The sequence below is a fragment of the Arvicanthis niloticus genome, chromosome 26 (assembly GCF_011762505.2).
Source record: "Arvicanthis niloticus isolate mArvNil1 chromosome 26, mArvNil1.pat.X, whole genome shotgun sequence".
NCBI lineage: Eukaryota > Metazoa > Chordata > Mammalia > Rodentia > Muridae > Arvicanthis > Arvicanthis niloticus.
The window spans coordinates 10,058,543-10,078,495 of record NC_133434.1 but is presented as its reverse complement, the minus strand read 5'-3'; the positions used below and the strand labels follow the sequence as shown (position 1 = coordinate 10,078,495).

The following is a 19,953-nucleotide window of genomic DNA, read 5'->3' as shown; positions in this document are numbered from 1 at the left end:
AGAAATGCATAAAAAGATTATGTATGAGCGCATTCATCATCAGTTATTCATAGTAGCAAAATTTTAGAAGCAATCAAAGTGTCTAAAAATAATGAGAGATTTGGAAAATTATGACATGTCCGCATAAGAGCAGAACAAATAACGTTTGCGCAGAGCAGCTAATGACACAGGGGAAAGAACATGTGACGATCAGTTTTAGTGAGGCAGAGGGAAGAAACACACTAAAAACGTAACGGTTATAAATCTCTGTCCATGGATGATGAATCATTCCTAAAGTACTTTTACATGTTTCTTCATTTGCTCACATTTGAAAAGCCTTGGTCAGGCATAAAGCATTATTGACGGTTCTCAATTTGCATTTTCTACTGTTCAGCTTCTTATCCAGGCCTCTCCTGTCTTCCCCACCAAGATCTATTCCAGTCATTGTAGGATGACACAGAGACTAACTAAAAAACAAACCAGATGAGAAGATAGAGATCTGCTGGACCAGATGCCCTCCATCTCGATGTCTTGACTTACTACAGATCCAGATACGACAGGGACAAGCAACCATGAACTAAAACCTCTGAAACCGGTCTTCTTCTTTAATTTTGTCATGTATACTGTCACTGTGACTAACATAGAGTATACCAGAACATGGCCAAGGGCCAGCAATGGGTGCAACTCCCAGGAGTTATAGCCATTCTTGTTCTTGTGTGAGCACTGGATAAGAAACAGTTTTCCCAGGGTCACAGAATACTTAGGCAAGCTCTACCAAGTTCTCACCTTCCACTCTCAGGCTCTGAACTATGCTTGAACTCTGAACATGTGCAATGTCTAATAAATTAAATAAGAATTCTTTTTTAAATTCCAAATCTCTTTAAACCCTACAGCCAACTTTAGGCAGATCATTTCTCTATGAACTTTCAAAAGGAACTTTAGTGTTTAAGAGATTTAAATTAAAATTTAATAATTAGGCATTCAAGGAGGGGCTTTGCCAATGACCTCGAATCTGCCCTTTCTTCTGAGAATAAAGTGAATCAGTCAACGACGTACTTGACCTCATGTTCCTCTCACCTATCTGAAAAGTGTGAGTCACAGGGGAACCACTCTCCGTACTCAGAACAGCAAATTATGGGGGAATCACTGTGCCCTTTAGGCTGGAGTTGGGCATCTGGAGTGGAGGTCCATGGTGACTTTGTAGCTCTATGCCACAGACATACAAGGCAGGGCATATTGCAAGTATCAACTCTACTGGTTTAATATATGACAGTCAGTTTCTTCGATACCTTTCTTGATCACAGAAAAAGATTAAGTATATTTGAGAATGGTTTTAAGCACTTAATGTAAAATTGGTTTTGATAATGGAGATAATTAAAAGCTGTGCATTTGGAAAATCTTTTTTTTTTTTTTTTTACTTGAATGGGAAGAGACGTATTGCTAAATTATAGATGCATAAAAGGTTAAGTTTGTCTGGGAGACAGGAGAATCAGTACTGAGGGAGAATTATTGATCCAATATTTGTAAGTGCACTCACCAGAAAGTATAATGCCTGTGCACATGTGAAATTCATTTGTTGTCATTTGAGCAAACTGACCCCCAGAGATAGTTCTTCTCATTAAAAAGTAGAGGTTGTATCTGTCAAAGCTCTCCTCTTTCTTCCCTTCATAATGTACTATTCAGTTAGAAAGTACTTATGCACACTCTTGAATTTACCGTGGCACACGTAAATCCTACATGGCTAGCATATCGCCTTCACGCTAGTAGATTCTTTCCTTACTTTATTTTCTCCCAACAACTTGGACTCTGGACCTTCCTCTATTCTACTTAGCGAAAGGAGAATTTTCATTGCGTGCATTTACTTTAAAGTTGTAAAAATATTCCTCCAAAGTGGGATGATGTCAAATCACCAATCAAAATAGGAGCTACATATGGGTTTGTAAAGATTTGGTCCATATTTTTGTCTCTTTAGGTGACAAACATGTCAATGCAAAACAGTATTCTAAAATCCATGGGCAGCTTGAGAGAGCATCTTTTATCTTCTTTACGGTAGCTGAACACACTGTGCTACAGTGTTTGCTGCTGTAAGAAATAAGCCTCCAATTGTAGAAATTGTTCTAACAAGAAAGAAGGTTTCTTTTCTCTTACGTAAAGTCTGACCTAGGTGTTCCTGAATGATGGCTCATTTTCTTCCAGGTCGTGAATCAAGGACCCAATTTCTTCTCTACCTTCAGTATGTGGCTTCTAAAACTGCCACCATCTGTCTGTCTGAAGGCAACGGAAGGAAGGAAGAGGAGAACAGAGCATAGCACTTGAGTGACAGACAGCTCTGCTCTGAGACTTTGAAGTAATATAATAACTGTGGGTTACGATAGAATTCCTCTGCCCAATGCTTGGTTGTGAGTCTACAGTCAAATAGAAAGAAAGGTGGGGAGGACTGTGTTGAGAACAGCACAACCCTTAGTTTCGGGACAAAAATGTTGAGGACCGCTCTATCAATGTTGGAACCCGCACTGCCAAAAGCCTTGGGGACTAAATTGTTAGAGCCCGCACTACCCCAAGCTGCTCCCGTCCACAGGTAGGGGTTCAGCAAGAGAGAGAGAGAGAGAGAGAGAGAGAGAGAGAGAGAGAGGACAGACGTGAAGAATGGAGACCAGACAGAGTGTGATTCAATCCCGTTTATTCTTCAGTCTCTCTTCTCTCCAAGTTCCTAGTTCCTAGTACCATGTCTCAGGTCCTGGGCTTCAGCAACAAGTCTCAAGTTCTAATCCTAGTTCTAAGTTGCTAGTTTCTTTCCCAGTTCCAAGTTACCTACCTCAAGTCTCAAGTCTCAAGTACTCTTCCAAGTACACTTGTTTAATAATTTCTTCTGTCTGCCTCTCGCCTTTTATATGTCTCACTTCTAAGCCATGCCTTTAAGTCTTGGCTCTAAATTACACCTATAAGTGTCACACACCCAAGGGAAGATCCTGGGTATCTAAAACACGATGTTATCAGAGTGTGCTCAGCTGTTGTAGGCTATTGTAAACAAGTCTCTTGTCAGGGTATATGGCTCAAGATGGCTGCAAGGATGATAGCCACCTTCTGTTGGCTCCCCACAGCACTGTCTAGTTATATAAGCAAGTAAAGCAAGGTTGAGACTTGGTGAACAACAAGCCATTCTGACACACACATGTTCAAGAATCAAAGTGTGAGACAAATCACTACTTCGACTTGCTTTGAGCCCTTTAGGTAGTGTTTTGGTTTTTGATCAAATACACTGGCATCATATTGAGTCAAGACTCATCTAATTATAAAAGCGTAGCTTGGAGCCCAGCTTCTTTTCCATCACGAGAGTATGTCAGTAAGTAGACATCTTTCTTCGTATCCATTCAAATAAAAAAGCTAAGGCCATAGTCTGCAGGTGGATGCGCTGATGGCAGTCATCTGGAAATAGCAGTGTTGGAAACAAGATACTATCTATCTGAAGAAGAAGGTATGTGTGTAGGGAGTGAGTAAACAAAGAGGCCTTAGTCTAAGATACAACTGGAGGTCTGGAGATTTGATACCTTCCAAGCCACTTTGCTAACTAAGATCTCTGCAGGCTAGGGTTCGCCATCACCACAGTATAGCAATGACTGCATCCTGGGGGATAAATATTGAAAGCCTGAACAAAGTTGCCTTGTTCTGTTCCCAAACCCATATTATATCCATGTGTCATGTTGTTCCAGCTGGGCAAAATAATTTCTAAGTTATAGTCTCCGAGCCTCAATTAATTTTACTTAGGGCACTTTCACAGATGTACAATGAATATTTGAATTAAGACGTTTCTTTTCCTTTTGAAATTGAGTTATGTGTTACCTGGTTGCTGGCCATTGCCAATGGTCCTCACAACTACAGATAAGAGCTAGGAAACCAATTGACTCTTAGAGGGCAGTTTGGATTTGACAGAGGCAGATGACTAGGTGTCTTCTAGTAGATACTCTATGTTCCCATCAAAGGCATGAATGGTTACCAACCCTTCCTTTCAGCTGCCACTCCTAATAGGGAATGGATACTTGGATCTGCCAGCCTGCTTGCAGTGCACAATGGCTGGAGCCAATGACAGTTTCCGAGTGGCTGGTGAGTCCACAGTACGTAGAACACACCATAAGAAGGGTAGGAGATATTAGGAGATGCCGTCTTGTCTCAATCAGGTAATATCAGAAGCAAGCTTCCTTTTGAGTGCAAACTCCTACAGGGCTATGGTCATAAACAACCTCAGTCAAGGATGGCTCCATGCATTCCTAAGATGCTAGGCTCCATTAAGAGAGTATCATAGAGACCTCGTCCTATTAGAAAGACTCTAACTTCTGATCACTCTCTCTCTCGATAATATCTAATCAGACAGGTGCTTAGGTGGTTCACACACCACTAGCTTTGTTAGCTTTCAGGTACTTGATATGGGTTCAAGCATTTTTTTAGGAGAATGATTTGTGTCTGGTTCTACTCTGCGACCTCAAGAGAGTGATAGGATCACCTGCTTCCCTGTCATGAACATCAGCAGTTGGACCTTGGCACACCTTTTGTAGGTAGGAGGTCTTCGGTGCACAGTTTAGTACTGTCAGCCAGCTAACCCAGCAGCCCCCAGGGCACTTGAATTTTGGGGTAGGTTCCTTTGATAGTAGGAGTTATCTGCATGACTCCTTTAGTGCCAGATGATCTCACTGTAGAATCTCCTCTGTTCCCAAGGGAGTAATGAGCAAAATTCTCTTTAAGATCTTGGGGTCAAAGTTCAGATCCACAGCCTTGTTCCAGTTCCTGGTACATCCAAGGAACCACTTCTATTTCAGGAACAACCTTTGGATCATGCCACATTGGCAAGATAATAAAAAAGTACTTTCAGTTAGATTTTATTCATCATTTATAATAATTGCTAAAATTACAGATGAAATAGGCCATTATATCATCCTGCTCTCCTGCTAGCAGTGTGTTTGTGTGTGTATATGTGTGTGTGTGTGCTTTCTTTTATAGCATCTATAAAAGCAGCCTTCACAAGGTTTGATCATAATTATCTCTTGGCCATTTGTGTCAAGTGCAAAATATTCCAAGTAAACTAGGTTTGTAATTTTTTTTTTTAGTCTAATTTCCAGCTGGGAGATTCCAAATGTTCAGGCTATTTCTTTCTCTTCGTTATCTATAGGAATCCAGTACTAGCATAGTTGACCATGTCTGAATAATGACATGGGGTCTAATTCCCCTCATTCTATGTAGTAGCTAGAATTATGTTGGAGTGGTAGATGTCAGACAGGAGTATGCATATCCTTGATAGGAGGGGTTATGTTTGAAAATTATCCTTGCAATGCCAACATTTCTTAATGAAAATGTTCCCATATCATGTTTCTATCCCCTAGTTTCTTCTAAAGCATGTGAATGTGAATGAACTTCTAACAGCGTTACCATGTAACTAACATCAGCACCCCCATCACACTTGCTTTAGAGCCAATGGGCACCAGGTCACCTCCCAAATGAATAAAGGCAGAAGCAGAATTCATTTCACTGCACTGAATACAGACGAATATCTGTGTGCTGACAAAATGGTGGCTTCTCAGGCATTGGCATGGGGAAGAATTTAGGAGAGAGAATAACTTCAGGGCATAGGATGGCAGAGACAGAGCAAGCATAACAGAATATTACACCAACCTGTGCTCACATTTTGGCCAACTTTAAATAGTCTCCTGTTATACTGCCTAAGACCCAGTAGTTTTCAAACATCAAGTCATGAGTCGCATCACGTCAAATTTGTGGTGGTGACACTAATAGTAATTCATTGAGCTTTGTTTCTATTTCATTTACAAATAGTCTACATCTATAAGGAATTGAGGCTTAGTTTTGTGGTGATAAGTTTTTAAAACAAAAACAAACAAACATGAGATTGATGAGTTGGAGATGGCTCAGAGGTTAAGAACATTTCCTCTTCTTCCAGTAGATCTGGATTCAATTCTTGGAACCCACATGGTGACACACTTACAGTTATATTGTTAAATTATTTCTAAATATTTTTCTACATATTTATGTTTATACTCCAGATTGCCCTCAGCCTTGGCTAGAGAAGCTTCTTCCTGCAGTGGGCAGCACTCGGTGGGCAGATGCATGCTTGTCAAAAGGCTGAGCACAACACACCAAGTGTTCATCCCTATGTGAGACTTTTTTCTTGAATCCACCTCCCACCAACAATGTCAGCGAGCATTGTAGATCAAGAGGTGGAAAGAATATAAGAACTGCGGATGGGACGGAGGATGAGGAGAAGTGCCTCGAAACAGGATCTTCTGGACTAGGCATGACTATTGCACTGATGAACTTACAGCAGCTATAGTTACCTGCACAAGATCCCTCCTGCACAAATCTAACATAAATGGAGACATTCCCTCCAGATCGTATCCTTTATGGAGGAGCTGATGCCAGTTAATACATGCTGGGAATGGATTCTCTATCTCTTCCTTCTCTCTCTCTCTCTCTCTCTCTCTCTCTCTCTCTCTCTCCCTCCCTCCCTCCCTCTCTCTCTCTTTATTAATCTGTGGACATCAGTAGATTCTCTGTGCTCCAGCATAGGACACACCACACCCATATATATCAGTAATGCTAACTTGACTTAGTGAATTATCAGGGGAAAGGGGGCATGAATTTCATTCCAAGGGGGTTGTGTTTAAAAATACTTGAGAGAAGTTGGAGAGAGAAATGAGGAGCAAATATGGTCATTTCCATGTTACACTGAATACACGTATGAAGTTGTTAAGAGTAAGGAAAAAATACTATTAAAAGAAAATCCAAGGTCATCCTTGAATACATAATGAATTTGAAGGTGAGAGGGGACACAGGAGACCTTGTATTGAAAACAAAACTCAGCTAAAAGCCTTAAATTTGAGTCATGGGGTTTCATGGGGGTTGATTTTGTTGTTGTTGTTTCCTCCTATCCAATTACTGATCATGCCTGACTTGGTTCAGCTTCGAGTCTAGAAAAAAATCTGGCATGTTCAGGATGATAAATTTGTCCATAAATCTGACTTGTTTGTCTTTAAGATAGACATCTGTACATTTTTCAAAGTGAAGAAATACTGCATAATATGATTATGTCATGCCTTTCTTGAGCAAGTCTATTCAATCTACTGATATCTATCAGGACTGTCCAAAGATGCATCGTTACTTCGTTTCAATGGCTTATAAATGCCACATATTGGTACAGGCTTGATGATATATGAGGAGAGGGAAACCTGATTGTCTTTCCTTTGCACTTTTTCTTGGAGGATATTCTGGCCATATCACTAAAGCCATATTTCCTATGGCCTTGTGAACAACTGCTCCCAATATGGTGATTTAACAAAACTACTGATTGCCTATGCTCTCCCTAGGTATTTACTGCTGCTGCTTAGTAAGACCAAGGAACTTTATATCTCATGAGCTTTATATCTAGAAAAGGAGAGACAGAATGGATCCAGGTCAACAACAAGAAGTCATTAGACATGAAATAGGTGTGAACAATTGCTAGATTAGGATGGAAGGCCATCCAGAACAGTCCTTGGGAATGTCTTTGTACACAATCTATGGAGTTCCCAGAAGTCTTGCACAAATTAAGCTCCTTCCTTCATATCGCAGGAATTGTGGTCACTAGTCTCCTAGGAGAATGCTCAATTGTCCCTTTGTAGGGATCCCCTGACATCAAAGCCCAGTAGATAGGATGTGATGGAAGGTATGAACTGGAGACTCATCTAGGTACAGAGAATATAGTGGGGAGGTGCTCAGAGGAGTTCTGAGGGGAAGAAATCATGGCTCTATGTGGAAAGTAGAAAGAGGAGAAAGTCGAGGCAAGCAAGAGGCTGTGAAGGCGAAAGGTTTCATCTATCTCAATCTGTGTGTGTTCTCTGCCTTGGGTCTCAGAAATAAAACATGAAAGATTGGGACTGGGATGCCAGAGACAGACATGCTCATCAGAGCTCCTCCTTGCTAGCTATAGTGGGAAGGATGATTAACTTCTCTCAAAACACCATCCCGTGAACACTCAGCTCGAAATCACGAGATTCTCTTGAACTTACAGTTTGGGAAGTTTCAGCCCATGGCGGGTGGGTTGCAGTGGTTTGGTTCAGGACATCATGATAGTTGAACCAGAGAAGCTGTTCACCTCATGACCAGAATGTTAAAAAAAAAAAGGGGGGGGAGGAAAAGAGGCTATGGTCTTAAAATCCCCTTTGAAGACCTGAAAACCTCCTACTGGACTGGCCTCTTATACAAATGTCCCACAGAACCACCTCAGAGTACAAGCTACAAGTACATGGGGTTTGGGCCGCATTTTAGATTCACACTGTAGAACCATGGGCTATTCATGGGGGAGGCGGGGTGTCCTCTGCTGATTGGATTCCCGAACTGAGCAGAGCAAATCTGGGCGAGCCAGAAGATATTGTGTAGATCTCTGATGCTCTGGAAGTAAAATGTATACCTGGAGGTCTTTTAATGATACATGGCTTTTGGGGGGTGTTGTTGGATTCTGGGGTCTGAACTCAGAGCCTTCACATGCTAGGTAAGAGATCTCCCACTGAGCTACAACCCTGGTCTGGTACATAGCTTTTGATATATCTTTATGTGTAATCTGTGAGTAAATGCATGCTCACCAAGTCCAGTGCTTCAAAATAAAGGTAAAATAAGCAGACAGATATAACCACTTACAAGTTTGGCCTTGCTGTGGAGGGGGTAAAAATTGGCATACAAGTATATCTTTTAACCTATGAACTTGGATATGGTTGAGCTTAATATTGCCAAGGAGGAGCCAGAAGCCACTGAGAATGTGAACAGGCTCATCACTCCTCCATGGGATTTGGCCTCCATAGCTTATAAAGTGTGATATAACAAGAAATGGAACTTGCTCGTCTTTGGCTAAATGTCTTCTTTGGCAGTCATCCAAGAGCATCGGTTAGAGGTGCTCCCCTCAAAGAGGCATAAATTCCATTAAAAGTTGTGCTCTCGCATTTTTCACAGTCCTTTTCCGGTTGCCAAGTTTCTCCAGTGTGTCATCTGTGTTCCAGGAGCCATCCTTGACTCTTCTTTCACTCCTCTGACTGCTCATGCTGTTGATGGGCCACAGAGCCTTGGCATGTTCTGCCCTCTCCCTCACTGTTCTCTCTCCCGAGCATCCCCAGTTCTCCTTCATAACAGTTACCATCCGGGGCATTTATCTGTTCTTCCCGTAGACGTTAAGTTCTACGAGGATGGAAACCAAGCATGCTTTGTAGTGTGCCTCATCTTAAACCCTGGTGTAGCTTCTGACACAAGGTGGGCACTACCTAAAGATCTATTGAGTAATGGAGAAGATCGGTTTTTACTATAATTCTACTGATGAACCACAAATACATGGTGAAATGTTAGGATATTAACTTGGACTTGTGCTGCCAGTAGAGTCAGCTCTGAGACAGAGGGAAATGAGCAAATCATTTGGAACTATTAGGCTTAGTGTTAAGTATCCAATCTGCTATACTAGGGGCAAGACATTGTGTGCTTTGCAACACCAATAATCTTGATATTGATCCCTCGGTATGGTGATTTTCCTTGTGACTTGGAAAGGAGATGGATTTGAATGAATGAAGGTGTTAGTGCAGATGGTTAAAAGAAAGAACATATTATCATTTGGCCTGGGTATCCTGTTCTTTTTTTTTTTTTTTTTTTTTTTTCAGAAGATGCTGTGATACAGGGTGAGAGGATTCTTGACACAAAATGGCTTGCAGTTTAAGCTGATGTACAGATGGTTCACCAAGGTAAGCCGTTGCTACTCTGGTGGACTGGGTCTGTGTTCTGTGCAACTGTTGTCTTCTACAAAGTTAGAAATTAGACCCCGTGGTTGGCAAGGTATATGTGTAGGTTTGGTGTTTCAGGGGCAAGGAGGAGAGTCAGGGTAGAGTACAGGAGACAGCAGCAGTCATGGGCAAAGGAGCATGACAATCTGCCTAGGCCATGTGGCTGACAACCCGCCTGACGCTTGTTTTGACTTTGTTCTAACTGCACAACCGGCGCGTGCAGATGACTTTACATCTCAGAGCAAAATGTGCGACAGCAATGTGCTAAGCAAATGCAAACAAAAATATGCTTCCCCCACTCTAAACAAATCTCTCACACGTCGTGACAATGCCATGGCATGGCGAGAGACTGAAGACAGGGGCCACCAGAAACCAAATTTGCTCCTGCTTGAAGCCATTCTCTGGCATGCTTTTCTCGGTCACCTTCAGTGTGCTGGAGTTATTATTATTCAATATTACACACATTTCAGCTTCATTCACGTATGTACTCATGAGAATATCATCCATTTGGTTTGTTTGATATGTGTTGGGTACCTACTGTGATCCAAGAAGATGCAAGGACACTTAGAAGGCAGCACGAAAGATTCGGGGAGGTTACATGAGGAGTGTGGCTTCTCTTCTTCCAGCCATGCCCCCTCTCAGTTCTAGGGTGCTTCTCCCTACTTTATGGCCATGTAAAACTTCCCTTCATCTTAAAGGTCAAGACTATTTCTTTCCTTATTTTCAGCTATAGGACTCCAAATTGCCTTCCTGAAACATCTGCAGGGCATCCTGATGGTAACAGAGAGTCATGCTGCATTCTTCTCTGGCAGCAATACCGTGATGTCAGAATGTAGAATTGGAAGTTCAAATCTGGGTGGATTTGAATCCTGGTTCTATCAGTAGCACTTGAATGTACCACCCTGGGGACAGTTGACACCATTGTACCCCGTTTCTTTATCTTTACAATGGAGAGGATAGGACATAGTTTATTAGAATAATAAATTATGAGAATGAGGATCAGAACATATTAATGCGTGTACCTTGATATTTGCAACACTGTAATGCATTTGATACACGCCCAAGAGAGGTCCAGTTTTTAGCTAATATTCTCCAAATAAAAGCACTCCCATCTATTGTGGTTTTGTACTCTCGATGATTTTTTTTCTAACCAGCTTTATATTTTGACTGTTTTAAGCTCCATTTTTACAAAATACCACCTCTGGGAGTGGATATTTCAAATTGTCCAAGTGTTTTTTGAAGAGTAAGTCATTAGGAGGTAGACTTTGGAACTTGAATTTCAGTGTTTCTGCCACCATCACTCTTAATAATTTAGGGAGGAACATAATCCTAGACCCCAAACACACAGTTCTGCTGCAGTAATTTATTGAGTTTTATGTGGTGGGGTTAAGTGAATCATATATGGAGTTTCTAGTATCATACATGTCAGTCTTCACAAATGTTTTTATGAAACCATAACACAGCGAAACAACAAAACAAAACCTTCAGTGTCATCGAACCTGAAATCGGATACAGCTGGATCATTCCTGAGCCTCCAAATTGGTGCCCAACAAGGGGAGATTTATACGACATCTTTACAATATACTGAGCACTGAGAAGTGAGTATAATGTCTGACAGCACACACGAGCGCGCACACACATACACACACATGGGCATCTAAATCCAGATGCAATTCATGTAGCTGCTTTATAGCATCACACTTGTGATCTTTTGTAAGGTGAGGGGCCTGAGAACTGCTTCCAAGGCCAGGGTAGTCTTTTGAGTTTGTCTCTTGAGCCTTCTGTACACCTATTCTGGGAGTGACCTCATTGTGCCTGAGGACTAAGTGTTCTCTGTGCCCACCTGGTGAAAGATTCTGTCACCCATTACAGTACTTCTTTCTCTGGAGAAGACTCCATGATTTAAGCTTTTGACCAGAATGGAATGGTATCATGATTTCATCCATCCTTGGCTCCATCCTCTTTCCAAAAGTCCACCAAATCGTGTCTTTGGATATTAAGAACCTTTTGAACTGTACATGTCAACCATTGTGACTCACGGTCTCATGGTCTGGCTACCCTTTGCAAAGTCTGCTCTGCTACCACATTGTTTCCTCTTCTCGAGCTTTCTAACCCCCCAAACATGTCTCCCTCAGCCTCAAGTCTAGCCTTTGCCAATCGTTTAGGGTGGTGTTGCTTGTAAGTTCTCAGCATGTGACAGACCATGTAGATTGATCGATTACCTGTCTGCGTGTCTCTCCCTGTACTGAAGTTCTATTCTGTGCACCAGGAGTGACCAAAAATAGCCTGAAGGTCCCGAGTTCAAACAATAGAATTATATTCCAGAAGACAACACCATATGAGGGCAACTTATGCTTAGAGAGGGCACGGAAGAATTGAACCGTGACTCCGGTCCTTTGATTTGGACTGGAGTGGGATTGCCCTGCAAATGGGAAATTGAGAAATGTGGCATGCTGTGACATATCTTGGCTCATGAATGAGTGACCAGGGATAGAAGGAACACTGGTCTGGACAGATGTAGCCCATTGGTGCAGAAGTCCTGCGGAAATCAACCAAACGGGAAGTGGGTGAGCGATGGTCAGTACCATGAGGTAGTTGGTGATCAAATTCTCCTTTGTTCAGTGATGGAATCTATGTCTCTTGTTTAGAGTTGTTGAATTTTAGTGATGGTCAGTATGGGAGAGAGATGGCATTGCTTTCTAGTTTTTAGAAAAAGACGGACATGAACAAACAACTTTGACACAATGATGGCAAGTACATGTTTCCAATTACCCACCCTAACCCCCACCTTTGGCCTAGTGAGAGGCCTTTTCACTGAGTGAGAACAAAGGTCAGTCGCCTGACCCATCACTCCGAGGCCTTTTGGCTGACTGGTAGGGGAGGAGAAGTTGGGGGATGAGGGTGGGGTGTGTGTGCCAATTAGGTCCCATTGTGATAAAGGTGGGAGGGAAGTTTTCTCCCAATTCACTGACCCTTGAAGGAACTTCATCACTTTTGTTTTGAGGCTGTGTGTGTGGAGGGAGGGTGGGGGGGAGGCAGGGCACTCTTCTTTCATGTGTCCATAGTCAGCCGTGGAGCAGGGACTGTCCTTGGCCTCAGATCCTAAGGATAGGCAAGTCCTTTAATGCCTCCACCACGAATCTCAATCCGTAATTTCACTAAGTAGACTTTGGGATGGGACACGAAGACAACTGAAATAAGCGTACTAGCTACCAGTACAATGTCTGTTTAGTTTTAGAAATTACATTTACGTTGGTAAGGCATGGCAGATGTCAGTGGTACTGCCTGCCACCCCTTGCCGGCTCCTCCCCTTCTTCTCAAAGTGAAACACAATGAACTAATTCCATAAGAAGCAATTCAGGGAAATGTAAAAATGTAATTTACTGGGGCTTCAGCCAGGTTGCCCATCTTGTTCTAAATCCAACAAGTTGGCCACATGTGAGGGGCCCCAGTGTACCCTAAAATATATTCATTAATTCCCAGAGATTAAAATCCATGTGCTTCAAAACAACCACAACAAAAATACCAGCTGCCTTTTGAAAGCAAGGGCGCTGGGAAATGAATGGAATCGCATGCTTCTGTTCTGTGTTCAAGAGCTTGGGTGGCTACTGTGTTACATCAGGTATGTAATGAAAGACAATGGGCGAGGAGTCTAAATAGAAGAGGGGTGCTTGAGTAACTGTAGTTTTTATGTTCCGGGGAGCCAGAGAGAGAAAAGCTGCATTGTACCTCGGATTAATGGAGCTGCAGGATTGCATTAATGACAGCTTTGCTTTTTAGCAAAAAGGAAGATAGTTAGGGCAGTCAAAGAGAACATGGCTAGAATGTGCTCTGCTAATTGGAAATGCATATTATCTTGAGGCGATGTGGGGGGGGAGGGGGAGGGGGATCAGGAGGATATGAGGGGGAGGCACAGTAAGAAGGCTACAAGAGAGACTGGACCCAGGATGCCCCGGATTGGGCCCTACCAGCAGGGCAGTTAAAGGGTCTTTTCTTGTTGATAGGAACGGCCAGTGCCTGGACCCCACCCTCCCCCACTCCCTTTTAATTCAATGGCTACGTGGGGGCTTCTTTGATGGAGGCTTTGAAGTCGGTGGCTTTGAGATTACTCTTCCTCTGTGACCTTGACCACCAGCCATGAGGTTAGTAGGGAAGGGGAGGGGAGGAGGAAGGCTCTGGAGCAGGAAAAAGAGAAGGAAGGAGAGGGGAGGGACAGCATTTCTGCAACATTCCAGGACTTTTCTGATCGCTCGGCAAAGCTGAAATATGATTGCAGCCTTTGCACCGGGAAGGAAAGAAACCATTTAAATGAAAAATTAGCTGCCTTAGCGGGTCAAGCACATAGTTACATTAATGTCGTGTAGAACAATAAATCACCTTCGATCTCCAATTGAAAAAATGCTAATTTAGCTCAGCGATTCACTGATTGTACTTTGCTCCGATAGAAATCTTTTATTTAATGCGAAGCCGTGATTTGACAGCTTCCTCTAATGGTGCTCGCAGCCTCTCAGCATCTCAGTGGAATTCTGATCATGGTTTTAATATTCCGTGCAGCTCTGCCCCCTCTGATTTCACGCTCACACATTAACGAGAGCTGACACTGGAGATTAGACGCAGACAGCTGGAATGCCAGGGCTTTGTTGCGGCATGGACTGCAGCCAACGTCGTTCAACCACAGCCAACAGGGACCTGGGAAAGTCTTCTTAAGAAGGAGGGAAAGGCAGGGTGCGGGACTGGAGGGAGGGTGGGAGCGGGGGATGGGAGCCCAAAGAAAGGCAAGGTACTTTCTGAAGGGCACAGGATAATGGAGACTTTTCAGGGAGCCCTTTCCTCGTAGAAATTCACTTTTGAATCGGTTCTGGTGTGTGTTAGAGGAAGTAGGTCATTATGGGGAAATCCCAGACCGGTTTAGTATTTTTCTTTAAACTCTTCTGAAATTACAATGGAAGGCTGCGAACGGTGAATGGAAATGGCTCCCAGTCTTAGCCAGCCTCTGGTCTGAGAAACAATGGTGATTAGAACAGGACTGCTTACATAAGGAAATGTGCTCGCCCTTCGCCTTGAAAAAAAAAATCACTTAGTTCCAGGTGAATAAGTGGGGAAATAGAACTAGATCTATGAGCCCGGGCTGCCTGCACAGACTAGTGACTACCTCCGAGAGAAAGGAACTCTCCTAGTCTAGCCGCCTTGATCCAAAGAGTGTTTCCTGAGACCAGAAATCAAATAAAGACCCACAGTTTCATCTACACCAGCAACCAGGGCTCAGCCAGTAGAACGCTGCAGAGGGAAGAGAAGGGCACCGCCCTAGTCTGCAGCCCAACTTTCTCCAGGAGAATGACTGAGAGTCAAAATAGCCCGGACTGTACATTAACACCTCGAAAAAAAAAAAAAAAAAAAAAAAAAAAAAAAAAAAAAAAAAGAAAGAAAGAAAGAAAGAAAGAAAGAAAGAAAGAAAGAAAAAGGCTACTGCTCCCGGGGGAAAGCAATTGAGTAGAAATAACAAATGTCTTCCTTGCTAACTGTATCGTCATTAATAATAATTGTACTTTGCATTTTTATGGGATCCTAGGATTCTTGAAGTCTTTATAAATATGCATGGGGGAGGCTCAAGGAGAGAGAAGAAGAGAGATGGATGTGCCCATTCAGGATGTCAGGATGGAGTGACTGAGGCCTGCCACCCACCACAGGGGTTTACCTGGAACTAAAGAACAGCAGACAAGTTTCAAAGCCTCCTGCTGCACCCGGACTGGTACCTACTAGGTAGAGAATTCCCTGCTGACACCTTTGACTCACACCCATGAACCTGGCTTTTGGGTGGGGGAGGGTAGAGAAACTGATCTGCCTTGAGTAACTTTGTCCAATATTTCCAACTTGTATTGTCCTTTGTCCTGGTTGGGCCACTATCACCAATCTAGTTTACAAGTTGTATTATTGAGCATGAAACTAGACAATTTTCTTATTGAAAGAAAATATAAGTTGGATGAGTTGGGACCTACTATATATAATATCATATATATATATGTATGTACATATACATATATACACATATGTATATACATACATATACATACATATGTATATACATTTATATGTATATACATACATATACATATATACATATGTATGTATATGTATACGTATATGTATATACATATATATATGTATACACACACACACACACATATATATATGGGTTTAATTCTTACAAGCAAGAGGATTCAACAGGCTCTGTCCTCAGAGGACACCCCCATTCATGAGCACATACCCACATGTAGACACACACACACACACACACACACAAAACTCACACACACCTACACATAATTAAAAAACGATAGATCTTTTTAAAAAGCAGGAGACCATATCACAGTAAGTAAGGGCCTGCAGCTTACACCATAGCACATAAAGCCCACGTAATTAAGAACAAGCCAGACAAATAGGCTCACGAATCTCACTCCTCTTAATATTAGTGTGGCATTAGCAAGGTTCTTAGCTTTTCTAAAGATTTGGCTTTTGTTTGTGAAATACAGATTTCAATGAAATAAGCCATAACAGAGCCCCTGACTGGTAGGAGGCACTCAGTAAGGGTCAACTGTTACTGCTCCTGTTATTTCCATGAGGTTCTTAGAAGCACTCAATAAGGACACACACACAGGTGAACATTGTCTAACAGACTCCGTAGTGTTCATGGTACCCGATCATGACTGTTGAGTAGCCTGTGAGAATGGAGCATTCTAAAGCACGCTATTGTTCTCACGGCCATCTTCTTAATAGAGTTACACTTATACTCAAGATTCTGAAAAAAAAAATCACTCAAGGCATCTTTGGAACTCTCCTTTAGAATGATGAATGGGGAGTTGGGGAGACAGGTCGGTTGGTAAAAGGCCTTGTAAGCAAGAATTCATGAGTTCAATGCCCAGAACCCATATCAGAAATTCAGGTATGATGGCACACAATTGTAATTCCCATGCTGGGGAGACAGAGATAGGTGAATCCCTGAGGACTGTTAGCTACTCAGCATCACCTGATAAGGGAGCCTCAGGCCTGTAAGAGACCCTCTCTCAACAAACAAGGTTGGTGGTGCTTACAAAATGACACTTGAGGTACATGCACACACACACACACACACACACACACACACACACCAGTAATCTTGGAATAGTGTCTTAAACATCTTTAATTACATCACATTTTCATCCTTGGAGGACGGGTATCTCACTGGGAGCTACTAAAAGCTGCCCAGAAGCTATGTCTTGTGAATCTGGTGGGCAATAAAACTGGGAGAATGCTTTTTCAGAAATACAAATTAGATTTGCTTTTTGTAAACTGAATCTGACCTCAGTTCCAAGAAAGGCTTATTGAGCAAATGTAGCCATTTTAGAATATGCCTATGATTTCCTAAAAAGAGAGTGCACAGAAAGAACTATCATTCCTAGTCCATCTGGGGGAGGGGGGAGACTGAAGCTTATTATTTCATGATCACAGCTTATAAACATACTTCCAGGAAGGAGCTTATAGTTCCACGTGGCAGAAAAAGACATGTTCTTGAGTGTTCTATTTTGCTTTCTGTCACTGTGCTAGAAATAGAAACACTGTGACCAAGAGCAACTTAGGGAAGGAAAGGGTTAATTTTAGCTTATACTTCCAGGTCACTGTCCATAGTGGATTAAAAGTCAAGTAAAAAACAGAAAACAGATAAACACTGTTTACAGGCTTGCTCACTGTTTCCTGCTCAGCTAGCTTTCTTAAAGAGCATAGACCCATCCACCTAGAGGATGACACCGCCCACACTGGGCTGGCTCCCTCATAACAATCATCAATCAAAACAGTCTCTTATGGATATTGCCCCAGGCCAATCTGATTGAGGCAGTTTTTCAACTGAGGTTTCCCCTTCCCAGGTGATTCCAAGCCTTCCAGAATTGACAATGAAAACCAACCAGAACAATAAGTTCTTTGCATGTTACCCAAACCTCGAGTTCACTGCTCTTGGCTTTGACCTCTTCTTGGCTTGTGTGCGGCTTTAGTGCAGAGTCAGTTTGCTCATTTTTTCAGAACCCATTGCTCGTCTTCTGGGTTTCTGATGTTTGTGCTAAGCCCCCATCAGAAAGGCACATGTATCATGTTAGTGAAGAGAGGAGAATGCTATTCTTGAGGGCACATGAGCACGGCCAGGTCCTGGAGGTTCTTGCTGTGCATCATGCAGAAGTATGTGAACTTGCCCTTAGAATTGAGAGGCAGTTTGGCCTTTACAGCTGGAGAGGATGAAATTTATCTCATTGTTCCTTTTGGTTCCGCCACACCCTCATTCTACCTTTCTATATCTTAAGAATAAACCAAATCTTACACTCCTTGCATTAACCATAAGCACAACAAGATTGCAAATTATCCTTGGTCCTGATCCTGGCTCTTCAATGAGGAAGTCTTTGTTAAGAAGGGAGGAAACCTGTCCTGAATCTCACTCCGGAAAGATTTACAAACTGCAAACTAATTGCAGTTTTACAGCATTGGGGTTTGGCTTGAAGAGGTTTCATTTGTAACATGTATGTCTATTCCAGGGCCATGAACTGTGGCAGGCTTCTGATAGCCCTGGTGGTATCTCCAAAGCCATACTTCTCATAATTGATGAGAAATAGCTTTGACCACAGAGAAGAAAGGGACTACCAGAATGCTCACAAGTCTAGAGATGTGGAAGAAATGCTTCTGATGTTCAGGAAGAACTTGGAGCAGCATCGTTCCTATAGGAGATGTGGGGAGACAGGAAGCCTGGAGTGCTTTTAGCCATACAGAGGCAGGGATGCTATTGTGCCAAGCACTGTAGTTGAAATGGATTCATTTGTTCAGCATTGGTATACAGAAAAAAACAATTCAGACTTCATTGTAGGTCAGAGCACCTAGAAACCTATGACTAAGATGGTAGAGACTATAAATATTCTAGTTATAAATTACCTGATGGCTTCGTGGTTTCTGGTCATTCCAAATGATCGTGGCATTACATGCCTTAGAAGAGTGAGTGTCTATGTAGGCTTTGCACGATATACACATTTCAGGTATGATGCAGGCATGACAGTGACATGACAGTTGGTTTGTTAACATCTATTGTTATCACTGTAAAGTCACCTTTGTTACCCCCTCTTCTCATGGCTTTCTAGAGTGAAAGAGAAAGGAGGACCTATGGGGAATTAGGGAGTCTCAGAATATCCCCCCCACCTCCATAAAGAGTATCATATATGTTAATTTATGTTAATGTCTTGTATGTTGCCAAAGGAAAGGAGGCTAGAACTGCTGTGTTGGAAAATGACATTTGATGTAAACACAGGCATATCATGTACAGAATTCAAATGGAGCTTAGGTATCTTAAGATAAGAAGACAACATAATAAGACAGTTTTCTAGTAAACGAGTTTAAGGCATATATTCCTTGAGGTGGGTTCAGCTGCTGAATATAAAATAATAAACTATGTATGAAGCTATCTTTTTTTTTTTTTGGTCCTAGTATTGTTTGGTTCTAGTTACCTTCATCAACCCCACAGGCTGTCTCATTACTTGGGCTCTTCCCTCAGCTGTTGCTGGAATTATTAGGGGACATAAGGAGATATAAGGAAATACGAAAAGTGCTGGAGGGAAATACCATTCAGTGAACATCTACTGAGCTGGTAGCACGCCGTGTGTGTGTGTGTGTGTGTGTGTGTGTGTGTGTGTGTGTGTGTGTGTCCAGTTACAAATGGCTATAGCACATACTTTAGTCCTTAAAAATAATCCTGTGTTTTCTTACTAATTAACAATTGAGCATTTTTGCTATACAAAGGAGACTAATTACTCAAACACCTACTAACTAATAGAGAGATTAAATAATTTGAACCCAGGTGCTCAAGTATTTTTTTTTTTCCTGAGTCCACACATAAGGTATTTACTGTGCGTGGTGGGGTGTATCTGGTCCCCAGAGCATCTCAGTAGGATCTAAGTGCAGGCATTGGATAATAGAAACTTTGAAATCCTGGGACCACTGTGAAGAATTAAAGGTAAGTATAAATCTTTTCAGCCATATCTATGAAATGTGGATCGAATTATGCGAAATTGCCAACATTTGACATATTTCTATTTATAAAAATGAGAATTTGAATGATTTAACCTAATGGAAGATGTATGATTGGTCCTGAGGTACACTCAATATGAGGACT

General features: G+C 42.1%; 1 long non-coding RNA gene across 1 annotated transcript; it reads left to right on the top strand.

Moving 5' to 3' along the window:
* The first annotated feature begins 13,735 nt into the window (after positions 1-13,735).
* On the top strand, positions 13,736-19,218 carry LOC143439051 (uncharacterized). Its single transcript, XR_013107504.1, has 3 exons — positions 13,736-13,918; positions 15,346-15,536; positions 18,332-19,218. It is a non-coding gene; the product is annotated as an uncharacterized LOC143439051 (long non-coding RNA).
* Positions 19,219-19,953: the final 735 nt, after the last annotated feature.